Raw genomic sequence first — 16,741 nt, 5'->3', positions numbered from 1 at the left:
GGATCCCAGGGGTATATCCCTATCAGGGTTGTTTGTGCACAGAAGTGTACAGTTTGGCGTTGAGTTTCAAAATTAAATTGACTCGATTTATCTTTTATTTGTATTGGATAAGTTCATTGGGTTCATAATATAGTTAGTCGAAGTCGGGGACTGAAGTTTATTTATTTTAAAAAACCAATTGGGAAATTAGGGCATATTTATATTTGGGGTTATAAATGGTGCAGCTAGCTAGCCGAGTTCATGATATGGTATTTATATTCTCACCAACTTGCAGGTATAGTCATAGACTCATAGAGTCATAGTCGTAGGTTAGCTAGCATGAATATCCTTGTACTAGTATAGGTTCATCAACACATATTTAATAAATGCAACATTTATTTAATTATTTAAATACGCTCTAACGAAGTAGTACCAATCAATATATTCCAAATCAAATCATAAGTACAGTTTTCCAAAGAAAGGCTTCCTTCTCCATTCCATTTTTGAATCTTTCATCACCTGATATGATGAATTCAATTCTTTTCCATTTTGCCATCCAAACAAATCAAACCAATGCAATAATCCTGTTAAACTGTACTCCCACCATTACATATTATGTATTCATTGCTCTAAACTAACACTTTTGTGTACACACAGGTCTAGAATGTTTGGCAATTAACTAGTTAATAGTTGATAGTTGATTGTGTACGTTGTTTAGACTAGCTGGTAGTATTAGCGGTTTATAAAAAGATGTTTACTAAATTAGTTGTCTACGGTTAGGGGGTAACATATGCATATTAATTAAACATATATAAAATGATAGGAGAGTGTTTTTCTTTTTATCCAAAGAGTTTGATCGACTACATGTATTATTGTCTAATAACATATCGGCTGAGATTATTAGTTACTTTCTCTTACATCCAATCAATCAGAGGCGGACCCACAGTGGGGGCAGTGGAGTCAGCTGCCCCCACTCACCCCACCCCCACCTCTTATATAACCCTTGTATGTATATGTGTATATATACTAGAAGTTTTAGTATAAGTATTAAAAAATAGAGAAATGATAACAGAATGTAACTTAGCTTAGTTGGCAGAGCGCATGGTTGGCTTAAAGGTAGGCTAGGGTTTGAATCTGTGGCTGAGTGTGTGGTCTGTTTTCAATTTTTTTGACATTTTATTTCACATTTTCACCATTAACACTATCTTTTCACATTATTTCACATTTTCAATATTATTAATAGTGCATATTGCTTCAACACAATAATATAATCTTCATTGATATTAATAATGAGATGAGACGTGTAATTTATAATGGATCTTTTATTCAAATTATTTTATCAAATTGATTATATTCATATTTTGTTATGAATATTTTTATAATGTTTTGATGTGTTTTATAATTTTCCTATATCCAACATTATTTATGGTTATACTTTTTAAGTGTTTCATTTTTTTTCTTCTAATTATCAATTTTCCTTTAATATTTTGCCCCCGCTGAAAAAAATTCCTGGGTCCGCCACTGCAATCAATACAGATCACGTGATAAAAATATAATATATGTACTTTTAAAAATATAAGTTGCATTTCTTTTTCTATACAACATCTCTTCGCGTGCACCCAAGAGTTAACCATCCAATTTTTCATAATTGTATCAATATATAGTCCGCTTAGTAACTATTTTAAACTGTTGGATTAATGCAACGTAGGTTGAACTAACGTGAATTACAATTTAGAGCGGTAACGTTACCATACCTTATATCATCACAAAATAAAAATAATGAGAGGGGCAGGTGAGAGGTGTAGAACGTGTTTGGTTAGGTAAACATTAAGAGTCTGTTTGGAAAGTAGAAAAATAACTTCTGAAAAATGAGTCATTTTCAAAAAATATTTTTATTTCGGGTATTTGACTGCACAACAGAAAATTGTCTTTGTATGTTTTCATTTTCTATTAAAAAAAAATGAGCAAGAAAATGGCAAAACCAAAAAGAAAAAATATCACAAATTATTATTATTCAGCATAGCAGCGCAGTATACATAAATCAAGACAAAAAATATGCTAAATACAAATCATCTCTTCCCATAATATTCATTAAACACTAAAATAATAAGTAATCCATTACAATAATTATAAGCAGAATCTTTGACAATATATATAATCTTGCAACAACTGCCCAAACTTCATCAATTACTGGAGTGAAGAGCAAAACTGTTTTGACTATTAGGATTTAGAAACAGTGAAATTGATTTTCGGTGTGGAAACCTGTGGGAAGACAATGGAATTCAAAGCTATTATCTGCTTCCAAACTATTAGATGTTATTCTAGTAGATGAAAAGTTTCACTTAAACTTGATTTCAATAACAGGGTGCATGGGGGTTAGATTCTTGCCACAAACATGGGGGATTTGAATTTGAATTGGGTTCCTTGTGAACAGAAGTGTATAATTTAGTGTTGAGTCTTAAAATTAAGTTGACTTAATTTACTTTTTTATTTGTCTTGGATGAGTTTATTGGGTTCATAATATAGTCAGATGAAGTGGGAAATTGAAGTAATTTTTTTTTTTAAACCCCAATTGGGAAATCAGGGTATATTTCTATTTGGAGTTATAAATGGTGCAGCTAGCAGAGTTGCATGATATGGTATTTATATTCTCACCAACTTGCAGGTATTATCATAGACTCGTTGTCCCAGGTTAGCTAGCTAGCATGTATATCCTACTACGTACTAGTATAGGTTCATTAACACATATCCAACATATTTATAAATGGGAATAATGTTCAAATTAGTCCTTGAACATAACCGAAAAGAGCAATTAGGCTATTGAACGAAAAAAAATACAATTAAATCATTGAACACTCCAAATGTATGCAATTTCTGATAATAGATTATCACCCATTTATCAGGTTGTCTGCTTATGTGGATGGTGAGTTAGCATTTAAAATAATTTTTAATAAAAAATGAAAAAAATAAAAAGAAAATGCGAGGTAGTCCCAAATGTATGTAATTTCACCTGATAGTAGGTTATCTCCCATGGAATTGCAATTCATTAATTCCCTCCCTCCAACCAAACGTCCCGTTAAAGTGAACAAATGTGGTGTAGTCCAGAGATATTACGGGGAAGTTTTCCACTACAATTCATTGAGTTATTTGAATACCCTCTTTAGCAACAAATTCTCCCCAAGTAGTTAATATGATTGGCTTCAAATTGTTTTTTATTTTTCTATGGTATTAATAAAATACTTGGTAAATAAATATATAACATTATTTTGTATTATATCTTTGATATTTAATTACAAGATATAGTGTAAAAAGAAGACAATGGATAATCTAGTTAATATAATTAATTAATAAATTTGAAGGTAAAGAATCTTAGAATTGTAGCAAATAAAAATAATATAACTAATAAAATTATATTTCTTTTTTAATTTTTTGAATAAAGACATTGTAAACATATAATTCTAAATTAAATAAATTATATCTACTAATTTATTTAATTTAATAAGATTAATAGAGTGGAGTACTTATTTTTAGGAAAACAATGTCAAATTGGTCCCCTAAGTCATTCGGATAGTCCAATTAGGTCCCCTAAGTAAAAAAATCTCCATTCAGATCCCCTAAACCTATAAACTAGTTCAATTGAGTCTAAATTAACTTGAATAGCAGGTTAATTCATCCCAAGATTGACATGTGTCGTTTTAAATTTTTTTATTTTTATTCTTTTAAAAAAAAATTATTACTAAATTATTAAAAATAAAAAATATAAATAAATAAATAAATTTCAGTCATCGCCTGCCCGGCGAGGACAACCACGGTTGTCAACATGAGGTCTAGATCTGGACCTCATGTTTGACAAACGGACGGAACGAGGGCGGTAGCCATGGCCTCCGCCCTCGTTCCAAATGACCATGGATGTCCGGGGCCGTCCCTTGACAGCCATGGACGTCTAAAAAAGTTGAATTTTTTTTCAACGGCCATGGCTATCTGGGGACGGCCCGGACGGCCATGGTCGTTTAGAACGAGGGCGGCGACCATGGTCATTGCCCACGTTCCCGGCCGTTTGAGGTCTAGATCGGGACCTCATGTTTGACAACTGTGGTTGTCCTCGCCGGACAGCCACGACTGTTCGTGAAGGAGGCAGCCACCGGCTGTCCGAAGGTGGCTGAAATTCTTTTTAGTTTTTTTATTTTTAATAATAAATAAAAAGTTTTTTAAATAATAAAAATAATAATAATAAAATATTTTAAAAGCGACATGTATCAAACGTGGGATGAATTAACCTGCTATACAGGTTAACTTTGACTCAATTGAACTATTTTATAAGTTTAGGAGATCTAAATGGAGCCATTTTTACTTAGCGGATCTAATTGCACTATCCGAATGACTTAGGGGGCCAATTGGATACTTTTTCCTATTTTCTATCCACAACAATGAAATCGTTGATTTTTTCTTTTTTATTTCCATTTGTTGTTGAGACAAATTGTTTTGGAAGTTTGTCAATAACAATTGTTGTCAATAGAGGATGAATTGAAGATAAATAATTCGAAATATATGGTTACAATAGATATTGTTATAATGATATAGTTAAAAAAAAAAAAATTAACCTAATTTAAAAAAAAATTGCAAGAAAATGATTTTCAATGTTCCTTATTTGTACTTTTTTTATGCGCAACTTTGAATACTATGTATTTAGCCAAGCTATTTATTTGACTAAAGTTCATGTTAAATTTTATATTGTATTTTTTAATACACGATATATTCGTGTATTATATGGTCAACAATTATGCAAACTTTGATTGAGATGGGGTTCGAACCTAAAAACTTTATTATAGAAATCAATGAGTAAGTTAAGAATAATAAAATATTTAACGGAATATTCTGTTACTAAAGTTTATATTAACGGAATGTAGGGATATTTAAGGGAAGAAAATTATATAATAGAGGGTAAAGTAGAAAAAAAAAACTAAAATCAAAATAATATGAACCATTAATTTTACCAAACAATTACACCAATATTTTTTAGTTCATGTTAGGACCTAACTTTATTGACTCTTATTAAGTTCATATTTTGTAGATGTTTACTAAATTAGTTATCTACTGTTTTTCGAAAATCAAACATATATAAAATGATAGGGTAGTATGTATCTTTTTATCCAAAGAGTTTGATCTACTACATCTATTATTATCTAATAACATATCGACTAATTATTAGTTTTATGAGCCGGGGAACCCATTCTCTTTTTTAGAAAAAAAATACTTTCTCTTACATCCAACCAATACATATCACGTGATAAAAATATATGTACTTTTAAAAACATAAGTTGCATTTCTTTTTCTATACAACGCCTCTTCGTGTGCACCCAAGAGTTAACCATCCAATTTTTCGAAATTGTATCAATAATCCGCTGAGTAACTATTTTAAACTGTTGGATCAATGCATCGTATAGTAGGTTGAACATGTGCATTTAAAGAGATTGTTTTAAACTATTGTAATTATATTTACAATTTAGAGTTGTAACGTAACCTATCATATGAGAGGGGTGAGAGGTATAGTACGTGTTTGATTAGGTAAAAATTAAAATTGTTGTGGTGAGAGTAGACTAGCTAGAAGCTTAGTATTAGTTTTTGGGTACTAATAAATAATGAATACAAAGGCGGACAAGGGCAAGTGGATGGACAAAATAAATTACTCCACATACAGTGACTTAGCTAGTGATGAAGGGTTGTGAAACATCACGTATATTAATTCACAATCTGTATATTATAAGGGCTAATATGCTTGTGATCTAAAGGGGATGGGAATATTTTCTCTCTACTAAGCGATTTTCTTCCCTCTTTCTTGACAGTTATTTAAGGTAATTTTCCCGCTCACCCTAGCCGTTACTGGCGGCGTGCGGTGGGTGGCTGCCATGCAACCGCCGGCGGAAGAATCGGATCCTCCCCTGGAGGAGCCGATGCTTGATGACGACACGGTGCAACCGATGCTTGACGACGATCCGGTTCAAGGATCGCAGAAAAAATCTAGAACAGCGAAGAGAACGTTTGCAGATGCAACAGCCTCCTTCAGCACCTTTAATGGTGGGGAACCGCCGCGTGTAGATTCTACGGATTGGGCCTTCGCAGATCCAGTTCTGACGGACGACCCTCCACCAGATAAACAATATGAGGATGATGGTAGACCTAGAGTCTGGATCCCGAAAAGCGTTCGGATGGAGTTGTGCCAACAATGGAAGATGGCCCTGATCATCAAGTTCTTGGGGAAGAATGCAAACTATAACGTGCTGAGTCGCAGACTCCCGATCCTGTGGGGTATCCAAGGGAGGATGGACTTCATTGATCTTGGATATAACTGCTTTGTGGCTCGCTTTAGCAATAGCACAGACTATCTCCACGTACTCCTTGATGGCCCGTGGAAAATTTTTGACCAGTATCTGGTGGTTCAGAGATGGGAACCGGAGTTTAACCCGTCCACCGCGAAGCTTTCAAAAATTGCTGTTTGGGTCCGGCTACCTAACTTGTGGGTTGAATTTTACAGAGATGATATCATTAAAAGCATTCTTGAGGGAGTTGGCAAGCCCTTGAAAATTGACCGTACCACAACCATGGTGGCAAGAGGAAGTTTTGCACGAGCTGCGGTTGAGGTGGACCTCGATAAACCATTGGTTACACAGGTTTGGGTACAAGACCAACTTCAAATCATCGAGTTTGAAGGGCTTCATGTGGTTTGTTATGGTTGTGGCGTGGTTGGACATCGGGAACAAGCTTGCCCGCGAAATAAAGGTAAACAACCGGTGTCTAATGACATGGACCTCAACTCCTCACCAGTCATGGAGTACGAGAAAGAGGACCAACACACAACTGTTAATGGTAAGGTTTCTCCTTACCCGTCTCCTGATGACCCACGGCATGGCTCGTGGATGCTTGTGACTAGGAAAACGAGAGAGAAACACACCAAGAAGCAGGGTCGTCATTCCAGGGGGAATAAACCAACAGGGCGACCGACTCCACCACAGCAGCACTCGAAAGGAAACCAGTTTAGTTCTTTGGCTGACTTGGAGGAGAATGGGATCAACAACGTCCAACCGGCTCCGCCTCAGTATCAGCAGCCAGTTAGGGAACTTGGAGAAAGTTCCAAAGGTAGGTCTTCTGCCACCCATCCCCGGCGGCAACCTCACAGACAGGTTCCCCAGGTTTCGTCCCCTTCGCCTACAGTGGCCGGTAGGCACGACGATCTCCGACAAATACCCACTGGTACCGCTAGAGGTAGAGGGGGTAACCTGGGGGCTAGCCGTGGTGGTCTCGCTAGTTCCCGGCCTCCCGACTTATGGCACGATCATGTTGGATCTGCCTTGACGTTCCAATTTGGTGGCATGCAAACTGCCACCATGGACTTGGCTACGGGCGCTCCCCTCCTTGAGGTGGATGGAGCTGCTGTTTGTTTCACGCCTAGGGAAGGCGGTTCCCAAACTTCCCCTTCCGCCATCCCTTCTTAATGAAGATCATCTCTTGGAATTGTAGAGGCATTGTGAATGGACGAGTTCGGAGGCACGTTAAACAGCTTCTGAATACGTCTAAAGCCGATGCTCTTTGCCTTCTTGAAATTCGTTCTTCTAAGGCGAGTAATATGATTAAGCTAGCCCACTCTTTAGGCTATGTGAATCATTTCATTGTCGAACCCCTGGGCTTCGCAGGAGGTTTGCTTTTGTTTTGGAAACAAGGTCAAATCGACCTTGAGATCATCCGGCACACCTCTCAGTCCATCCATGTTAGGGTGAACCGGAGGCCGGAGGATGTGTACATTACCTTTGCCTACGTTAGGCCTAATTTGATGGCTAAGCACAGGTTTTGGGAGGATTGTAAAATTTTTGGAAGCTCCATTCACAGTCCCTGGATCGTCATTGGAGACTTTAATGACATCGCGTCTATCGGGGAACAATGGGGAAGTACTTCTGTTAATAATATTTCGCTACAAAGATTTATTGATGCTTTTAGTCTTTGTGGCCTAATAGATCCGGGGTATTCGGGTCAAAATTACACTTGGTGTTGTTTTGCAGGTAACAGAGTCGTTCAGCTGCGCAGGTTGGATCGAGTGCTTTGGAATCTTAATGCCCAGCACTCCTTCCCGGAAGGAAAAATTATGGTCCTTCCGAGACTTCACTCAGACCACAACCCGATTATGTTTGTAGAACAAGCTGGTAGGCCGCCGGACCCTAGTAACCGACCAATCCGTTTTGAGGCGGCGTGGCTGACAAGAGAAGATTACAAAAGGATCTGGAAGGATGCAGCGGCCCTTGGTGACCATAATATCGAGGCCCTTATTTCTTCAGTTACTAAGGAGAGCTTGCATTGGAATAAAAAAGTCTTTGGGAACATCTTTAATAGGAAAAAACGTCTGGAAGCTAGAATTCGGGGAATTCAATTGGCGAATAATTATGCCACCTCTTGTGTTCTCCAGTCCCTCGAAAGAGAGCTCGCTGACGAGCTCAACATGGTCCTTGACCAAGAAGAAGCTCTTTGGTTTCAAAAGTCTCGAATGGACTGGATTAGAGATGGTGACAGAAACACAAGGTTCTATCATAATTCTGCCATGATCCGAAGAAACAGGAATCGCATTAGATTTCTTAAACCTCAAGGGGAGTGGACCGATGACCCAAATATCCTATCTACTCATATCATCGGCTATTTTTCTTCTCTCTTTTGCAGAGTTGATCTAGAGGGAAACACGGAGCTGGTACCAGTCGGGCAACCCCACAAAATCTCGGCAGTCAGGGCTAACAACCTGCTTAGGAGAGCTTCCGTGGAGGAGGTCAAAAAAGCTGCCTTTGGAATGAAAAAATTCGGTAGTCCGGGACCGGATGGAATCCAAGCAGCCTTCTACCAGCATTTCTGGGAAGATGTGGGGCCAACTCTAACTCACTTGGTGAATCAGGCCCTTAACTCTAGTATGGTTCCTAAGTCCCTTCTCCATGCGTTCATGACTCTAATTCCAAAGAAAGATAATCCGGAATCGGCTGCAGACTTTAGACCAATCACGCTACTCAACGTAGCTTTTAAGGTAATCTCTAAGACTATTGTGAATAGAATGAGGCCACTGATGTGTGATCTTATTGGCCCCCATCAGAATAGTTTCCTACCTGGGCGCTCAACGCAAGATAACGTGATTCTTACCCAAGAAATGGTCCACACCATGCATAAAAAACGGGGCCGCAAAGGAATCATGGTTATAAAAATCGATTTGCACAAAGCGTATGACAGTGTGGATTGGGGGTTTCTTGACAACACTCTTGCTGGTTTCGGCTTCCCGAGAAAGTTGATCAATCTTATTATGTTCTCACTTAAAGAAAGTGATATCTCGATCCTTTGGAACGGAGGCCGGTTACCCTCTTTTGTGCCTGGGAGAGGGCTTCGACAGGGCGATCCGCTTGCACCCTATCTCTTCAACCTCGTGATGGAAAGATTGGCCTATGAAATCCAATCCCTTGTCGCTGTAGGCTCCTGGAAACCAGTGCATATCTCTCGTGGGGGTATTGGGATTTCCCATCTCTTCTTCGTCGACGATCTTATGCTTTTCGACGAAGCCTCGGACCGCCAAGCCAGAACTATTCTTAACTGCCTCGAGCGTTTCAGCAAAGCCTCTGGCCTTAAGGTAAATCTTGCTAAATCTCAGATTTTCTGCTCTCCTAACACTACTGCAGGTGTTAAAAATATTATTGAGAATAGGTTGGGTATCCCGATAACGGAAAACCTTGGCTCGTACCTTGGTATACCTATCCTCCAAAGACGAGTTTCCAAAGATTCTTTCACCTCTGTTGTGGACAAAATGCGCAGGAAACTAGCGACATGGAAAGCCAGTTCCCTTAGTATGGCGGGTCGTAGAGTACTAGTGCAATCCTCTTTAGCTACGATCCCGACCTATACTATGCAGTCCATGGCCCTCCCGGTAAGTACCTGTAAACAAATTGACAAAGTGTGCAGGAACTTTCTTTGGGGCCACGCGGAGAATACTAAGAAAATCCATACGATAAACTGGTCAGAAATATGCAAGCCTCGAGATCTTGGCGGATTAGGTCTTCGTAAGGCAGGAGATTTCAACTTAGCCTTCCTTACCAAGTTAGCCTGGGAGGTCCTCACCAACCCACGTAAGCTGTGGGTTAAGGTCATGTGGGAAAAGTACGTCAAAAACAGAAATTTCCTTGACAACAATGTCTACACCAACTGTTCCTGGAATTGGCGCAGCATCCTAAAAGGGAAAAACATTCTCACTGAAGGTATTGCTTGGAAAATTGGGACGGGTTCTTCCGTTAATTCTTGGTATGACAACTGGCTAGGGAATAAAAGTCTAGCCACTTCCCCTAATATTGTTGTACCGGATGGTGGTGGTAACATGCATGTTAAGGATTTTATTATCAGTAATGGTGGGTGGAACTATGCGGCCCTCGAAAGCCTCCTTCCGGGAGACATGGTGGACCGTATTAGAGCTATTCCCGTCCCCTTGACTAATGGCCAACAAGACAAGCTCAACTGGCCTCACTCAGGCACAGGGCTTGTCACTGTTAGCTCTGCCTTTTCCTTTCTTTCAGGTACTGATGATTCAGCGGCCTCTCACGAGTGGATATGGAAGATCAAAGCAATCGAAAGAGTCAAGCTCTTCGTTTGGAAAATCGTCAAAAATGGTCTGTTAGTGAACACAGAGAGGAAAAGACGGGGCTTGACGATCGACAGCTCTTGTCCAAGGTGTGGCGCTGAGGAAGAAACACTTGACCATCTCTTCCGGCAGTGTGAAGATTCGAGGAACTGCTGGAGCATCACTTCACCACCGCGGAACTTCAACGCTAGCAATCACCTCCCCATTGGACGCTGGATCGAGCAGAACTGTGCAGGCGGCGTGGGGTATTCTCCAGATTTGAAGTGGCGGTCTCTCTTCCCCTACGTCTTATGGAACATTTGGAAGGCTAGGAACAATGTGACCTTCAATAACCAAATCACACCTTCTCCAGTCATTATCAAACGTGCTTGTTCAGAAGCCTCGGAGGCCAGCCAGTCTCTCGCTTCCAGAAAGGGTCCTTTACCAGCGTCACAGATTTGGGTTCACTGGTCCCCACCCCAATCGGGTTTCATTAAGCTCAATTCGGATGGCGCAAGGAAAGCTCTATCCGGCCTTGCCAGTGCGGGTGGCATCCTTAGAGACCACCAGGGAAATTGGCTGGCAGGCTTCATAACTAAAATTGGGGTCACCAACAGCTTCATCGCCGAGCTTTGGGGTATCCGAGAAGGGCTCCGCCTAGCAAAAGACAGGGGCTACGACAAGCTCATTGCTGAGACAGACTCCTTGTCCACCACCCAGGTTCTTCATAACAGCTCAGGCAACACTCCGGAGGCCGATACGCTCATTGCGGATTGCAAGACCTTAATGCAGTCCTTTCTCGTCTTCGAACTCAAGCATGTTCTTCGTGAAGGCAATCAGTGTGCTGATTATCTTGCTAATTTGGGGCAAGGCGCGTCATGGGGTACAACGATCCTCGATCAACCTCCTGATGACATCAAACCGCTCTTGGTTCGTGATGCCAACAGCGTAACTTTTAGTAGATTTCATTAATCCCCGAGGCTTCGGCCCTTTTTCTTACCAAAAAAAAAAACAATCTGTATATTATTGCATCTATCTTCACGTTTAAATTATTTCATCAAATTTAATTTAATTTACTGTTTAGGTCAATATATTATTTAATTCTTAACAAAATATTTATTATTATATTCCTAGTAATAAATAAACATCCCTTTAAGGTTCAACCATGCGAAGTATATAAAGTAAGAATGAGAAATTGCATATAAAATCTATATCTATATCTATATCTATATCTATATATAATTAAAACTAAAATCTTCCTTTTACCATTTTCCCGCCCAAATTTAAGGGCATTTTTGTAAAACCAAACTCATAATTATTTTAGTCAAAATTATTGAAGATAGTGCAAGTGACGAGTCCCATCATAGCGCCCAGGCCACCGAAAAGGTACGGCAACGGAGAATGCAGTACTGGATACTTGGCTGGCGCCACGTGCACGGTCGCACCCTCATCCAACGTCAACATTTCTACCTAGTAGCGCCAAGAGATTGTGAGGGCTAACAGTAGAAAAGAGGTAAAGAAGAAGAGAATTGTAGAAGAAATTAAAGAAGAGAAAATCTGAAGGGTTTGTATATCCTTCAGTCAAGTTGGTTTTCTCATATTGTACCAATGGTCGCATAAAACAATGAGAGCATGCTTGGCAACGACTATTTGAGTGGCAAAGATGCCTCAGAGTATTTAATATGATTTACAACTCTAGAATTATGATTTCATATTATGGAATATGGTTACCAAAAAAAATCTAACCCAAGTTTATATAGACAACGGACCTTATGTGGAAAAAACTTTTATCCGTGCATCGCACGTGTATTGCACGCGCACTGCACGAATAATTGGACAATTATTTGCTCGAATTCAAGCAAGGATAACATCAGAAAATATAACCGATACAACCCGTTTCATCAAGAAACAAATTATTCTCCAGCCTCAAGGTCCCCGTCATCTCCGGCCTCAAGGTCCCGCACGGCCCCATTGCTACCCAGCAGCTGAGAGAGGCACCTGTTACAGCACATAAGGATGAAGATTGCGCAAGTGACGAGTCCCACCATAGCGCCCAGGCCACCGAAAAGGTACGGCAACGGCGACTGCAGCGGAGAATGCGGTACTGGATACGTGGCTGGCGCCACGTGCACGTCTGCACCCTAATCCAACGTCGTCAACATTTATACCTTGTAGCGCCAAGAGATTGTGAGGGCTAACAGTAAAAAAGAGGTAGAGAAGAAGAGAACTGTAGAGAGGAATTAAAGAAGAGAAAATTTGAAGGGTTTGTATGTCCTTCAGTCAAGTTGGTTTTCTCATATTGTACCAATGGTCGCATAAAACAATGAGAGCATGTTTGGCAACGACTATTTGAGTGGCAAAGATGCCTCAGAGTATTTAATATGATTTACAACTCTTGAAATTATTATTTCATATGATTATGGAATATGGTTACCAATAAAAATCGAACCCAAGTTTATATAGACAACGGACCTTATGTGGAAAAAACTTGTATCTGTGCATCGCACGTGCATTGCACGCGTACTGCACAAATAATTGGACAATTATTTGCTCGAATTCAAGCAAGGATAACATTAGAAACTATAATCAATACAACTCATTTCATCAAGAAACAAATTATTCTCCAGCATCAAGGTCCCCGTCATCTCCGGCCTCAAGGCCCCGCACGACCCCATTGTCACCGAGCAGCCTGGAGAGGCACCAGTTACAGCACATAAGGATGAAGATTGCGCAAGTGACGAGTCCCACCAAAGCGCCCAGGCCACCGAAAAGGTACGGCAACGGCGACTGCAACGGAGAATGCGATACTGGATACGTGCCTGGTGCCACGTACACGTCCGCACCCTAATCCAACGTCAACATTTCTACCTTGTAGCGCCAAGAGATTGTGAGGGCTAACAGTAGAAAAGAGGTAGAGAAGAAGAGAACGGTAGAGAGAATTTAAAGAAGAGAAAATCTGAAGGGTTTGTATGTCCTTCAGTCAAGTTGGTTTTCTCATATTGTACCAATGGTCGCATAAACCAATGAGAGCATGCTTGGCAACGACTATTTGAGTGGCAAAGATGCCTCAGAGTATTTAATATGATTTACAACTCTTGAAATTATGATTTCATATGATTATGGAATATGGTTACCAATAAAAATCGAACCCAAGTTTATATAGACAAGGGACCTTTTGTGGAAAAAATTGTTATCCGTGCATCGCACGTGCACTGCACGCGCACTGCACGAATAATTGGACAAATATTTGTTCGAATTCAAGCAAGGATAACATTAGAAAATATAATCGATACAACCCATTTCATCAAGAAACAAATTATTCTCCAGCCTCAAAGTCCCTGTCATCTCCGGCCTCAAGGTCCCGCACGGCCCCATCGCCACCCCGCGGCCCGGAGAGGCACCTGTTACAGCACATAAGGATGAAGATTGCGCAAGTGACGAGTCCCACCATAGCGCCCAGGTCACCGAAAAGGTACGAAAACGGCGACTGCAACGGAGAATGCGGTACTCGATACTTGGCTGGCGCCACGTGCATGGCTGCACCCTAATCCAACGTCAACATTTCTACCTTGTTATATTATAATTGACTAATTGACTAAAAATAAAAAAGAATAATTGACTGAAAATGAATCTGATATTACTAATTGACTTAAAATATAAAAGGATTGTTAATTGACTAATATTTTATCATTATATATATTTCACGCGAGTCACCCATCTTGATGGACTGAAGGTGTTAGCTCTAGGAGATGATGGACGAGATTGTGTTGCTACTACCAATGTCGTCTACAAAGAGGTTTCAATAATGTGTAAATATAATCGTTGATATTATGTTTTTTTAAATGACAAAATTGCTATATATCTAGACAAAAAAATATATCTTCCATATAAATGAATTAAGATAGCAATTCATTCCTATAAGGACATCCCCAATAGGAGTTCTTTCCCTAATTTTGGAACAATAAAATCTCCATGTTTAACTTTTTAACAAATGGGAAGCAAAAAAACATACCACATTTTTCTCCTGCAAAAAAAAAAAAAAAAAAAAAAAAAAAAAAAAAAAAAAAAAAAAATTGTCAGAATTTTTAAAAAAAAAAAAAAAAAAAAAAGAAAAAAGAAGGGTGAGACGCGCAGGTGCGTCTCACCCTTCAGCCTGGCGGGCGCGTGTAACACACGCGCCCGCCAAGGCGTTTCAGAGTGGCCGCCAACTGGCGGCCACTCTGAAATCAATTGATTAAATTGATTTTGGATTGGCAACGGCCTTGTTGCCAATTAATTTTTTTTTTTGTTTTTATTTTTATGATTTTTATATATTAATAATATGATTTTTGTTATAATCATGATTTTTACATATGAGTTTTGTAATTAATAATTATGATTTTATTTGCTATAAATAACACATTTTTCACAATTTTTAACATTTTTTATTTACAATTTTTACGTATATTAATTTACATATTATTTTTAGGTATCATTTATGTTTATCACTAAAATTATAAATTTATAAATGAAATAAATAAATAATTAATTAAAATATGGAGATAAAATGGTGGGTCCACAAAAAGTTGTTAAAAAACTTAAAACTAATGGGAAGAAGAGATTTTGTGATTGAGTGAGATAGTGGATGATGAGGTGGAGGTTGGGGCCCACAAAAATTAGGGGTAAAATCTCCAACTATTGAGGATGCCCTAACTGAGTTGCTAGAGAACGAACACATTTGTCTAATTTATAAAAAATACTAAATAATGCTAAATAAAATCTCCAAAGTTACAGCATTGTATGCATACATCTACACATTATCTATTAATTTGAGCAATTATTTGTCCAAATTCAAGTAATGATAACTTCAAAATACACAAATGATCCAAACCACATTTTCAATTGCATTATATAATAGTATAATACAGAGTATTTGATGTTCTAATTTAAATAATTATATATGGATCCAAATATTCGTAATATATTACAACAAATTTAAAATACTAGTAAAATAAAATACAATATTTTATCATAAGACATTTGCTCGAGTAATAACAGGACGTTTGGTAGGATTGAATTGCAATTCCATTCTACCAAATTCTATCAAATGTACAATTCATAATTTGGTTAATTCTCTCCCACCATTGAATTGAAATTCCTAGGACCTTCTTGAAATTGAAATTTCACAGCAAATAACAACTTTGCCATTATTATTATTATTATTATTATTATTATACAAAAACATTTTAATTTTTATAATTTATTCTCTTTCAATTCTCAATGATTTTACTCTTGTTCACCAAACAATAAAATTTGAATTTTTATTTTATTTTTCCCTTATTTTTTTTCTATAGAATTACAATTCATCTCTCTCGTATTCCTTCTTTTCAACCAAAAGTTGTATAAAAGTCGGAATGGTTTAATTATGAAATGGAGAATTAAAAAACGTGTGTATGGGCGGGATGTATGGGAGTGAAAGATGGGAAGTTTGTGAGATATGATGTCGAAAGTGCAGATGAGAGGGAAAGGGGATGGATGGATGGATAGTGTACTGTTTGGGAGTATTCAGAAATCAGAATGTTGTCATCAGAAATGGACGTGTGATATGAAATGCCCCTGCCTGCCTGCCTGCCTGCACCCTACACCTCTTGCCAAAATTTATCAATATCAAATACGGACCAAATTTGACTCGTTAGGCTGTCCTTATCCCTACAAACATCTCCCACTCTCAAAAATAGGTCCCATTTCCACATCATCCCATTTGTAAATCATCTACTATTCACACTACAACCCTGCAAATCCAATCAACCTTCAAAAGTGAGCTCAACATATTAAAATAACATTATTAATAATATTAAAATACTAAAAAGTACAAAAATCAAATAAAATTTAAAAAAAATATATACAAAAGCTGCCGCGGCAGTACAGCCGCGGCAGCTTTTTCAAGGTTTGCAAATTTGCTTGCAGTGCAAATTTGCAAACCCATTTCATTAAAAAAAAATAAAAAATGTATATGTGGCTTTGCCACATCAGCTTGCAAAGCCAATATTGGCTGGGATAATCCCAGCCTTACCGGGTTATGTTGATGTGACGTATAGTCTTTAGGTTACACCAAACTCGTACTATTGACTCTGTAACGGTTATCTGTTCATAAATACTTTC

This window comes from Ipomoea nil, unplaced genomic scaffold (assembly GCF_001879475.1).
Source record: "Ipomoea nil cultivar Tokyo-kokei standard unplaced genomic scaffold, Asagao_1.1 scaffold2647, whole genome shotgun sequence".
NCBI classification, from domain to species: Eukaryota; Viridiplantae; Streptophyta; class Magnoliopsida; order Solanales; family Convolvulaceae; genus Ipomoea; species Ipomoea nil.
The sequence above is the reverse complement of the archived record's forward strand: the minus strand, read 5'-3'. Positions refer to the sequence as shown.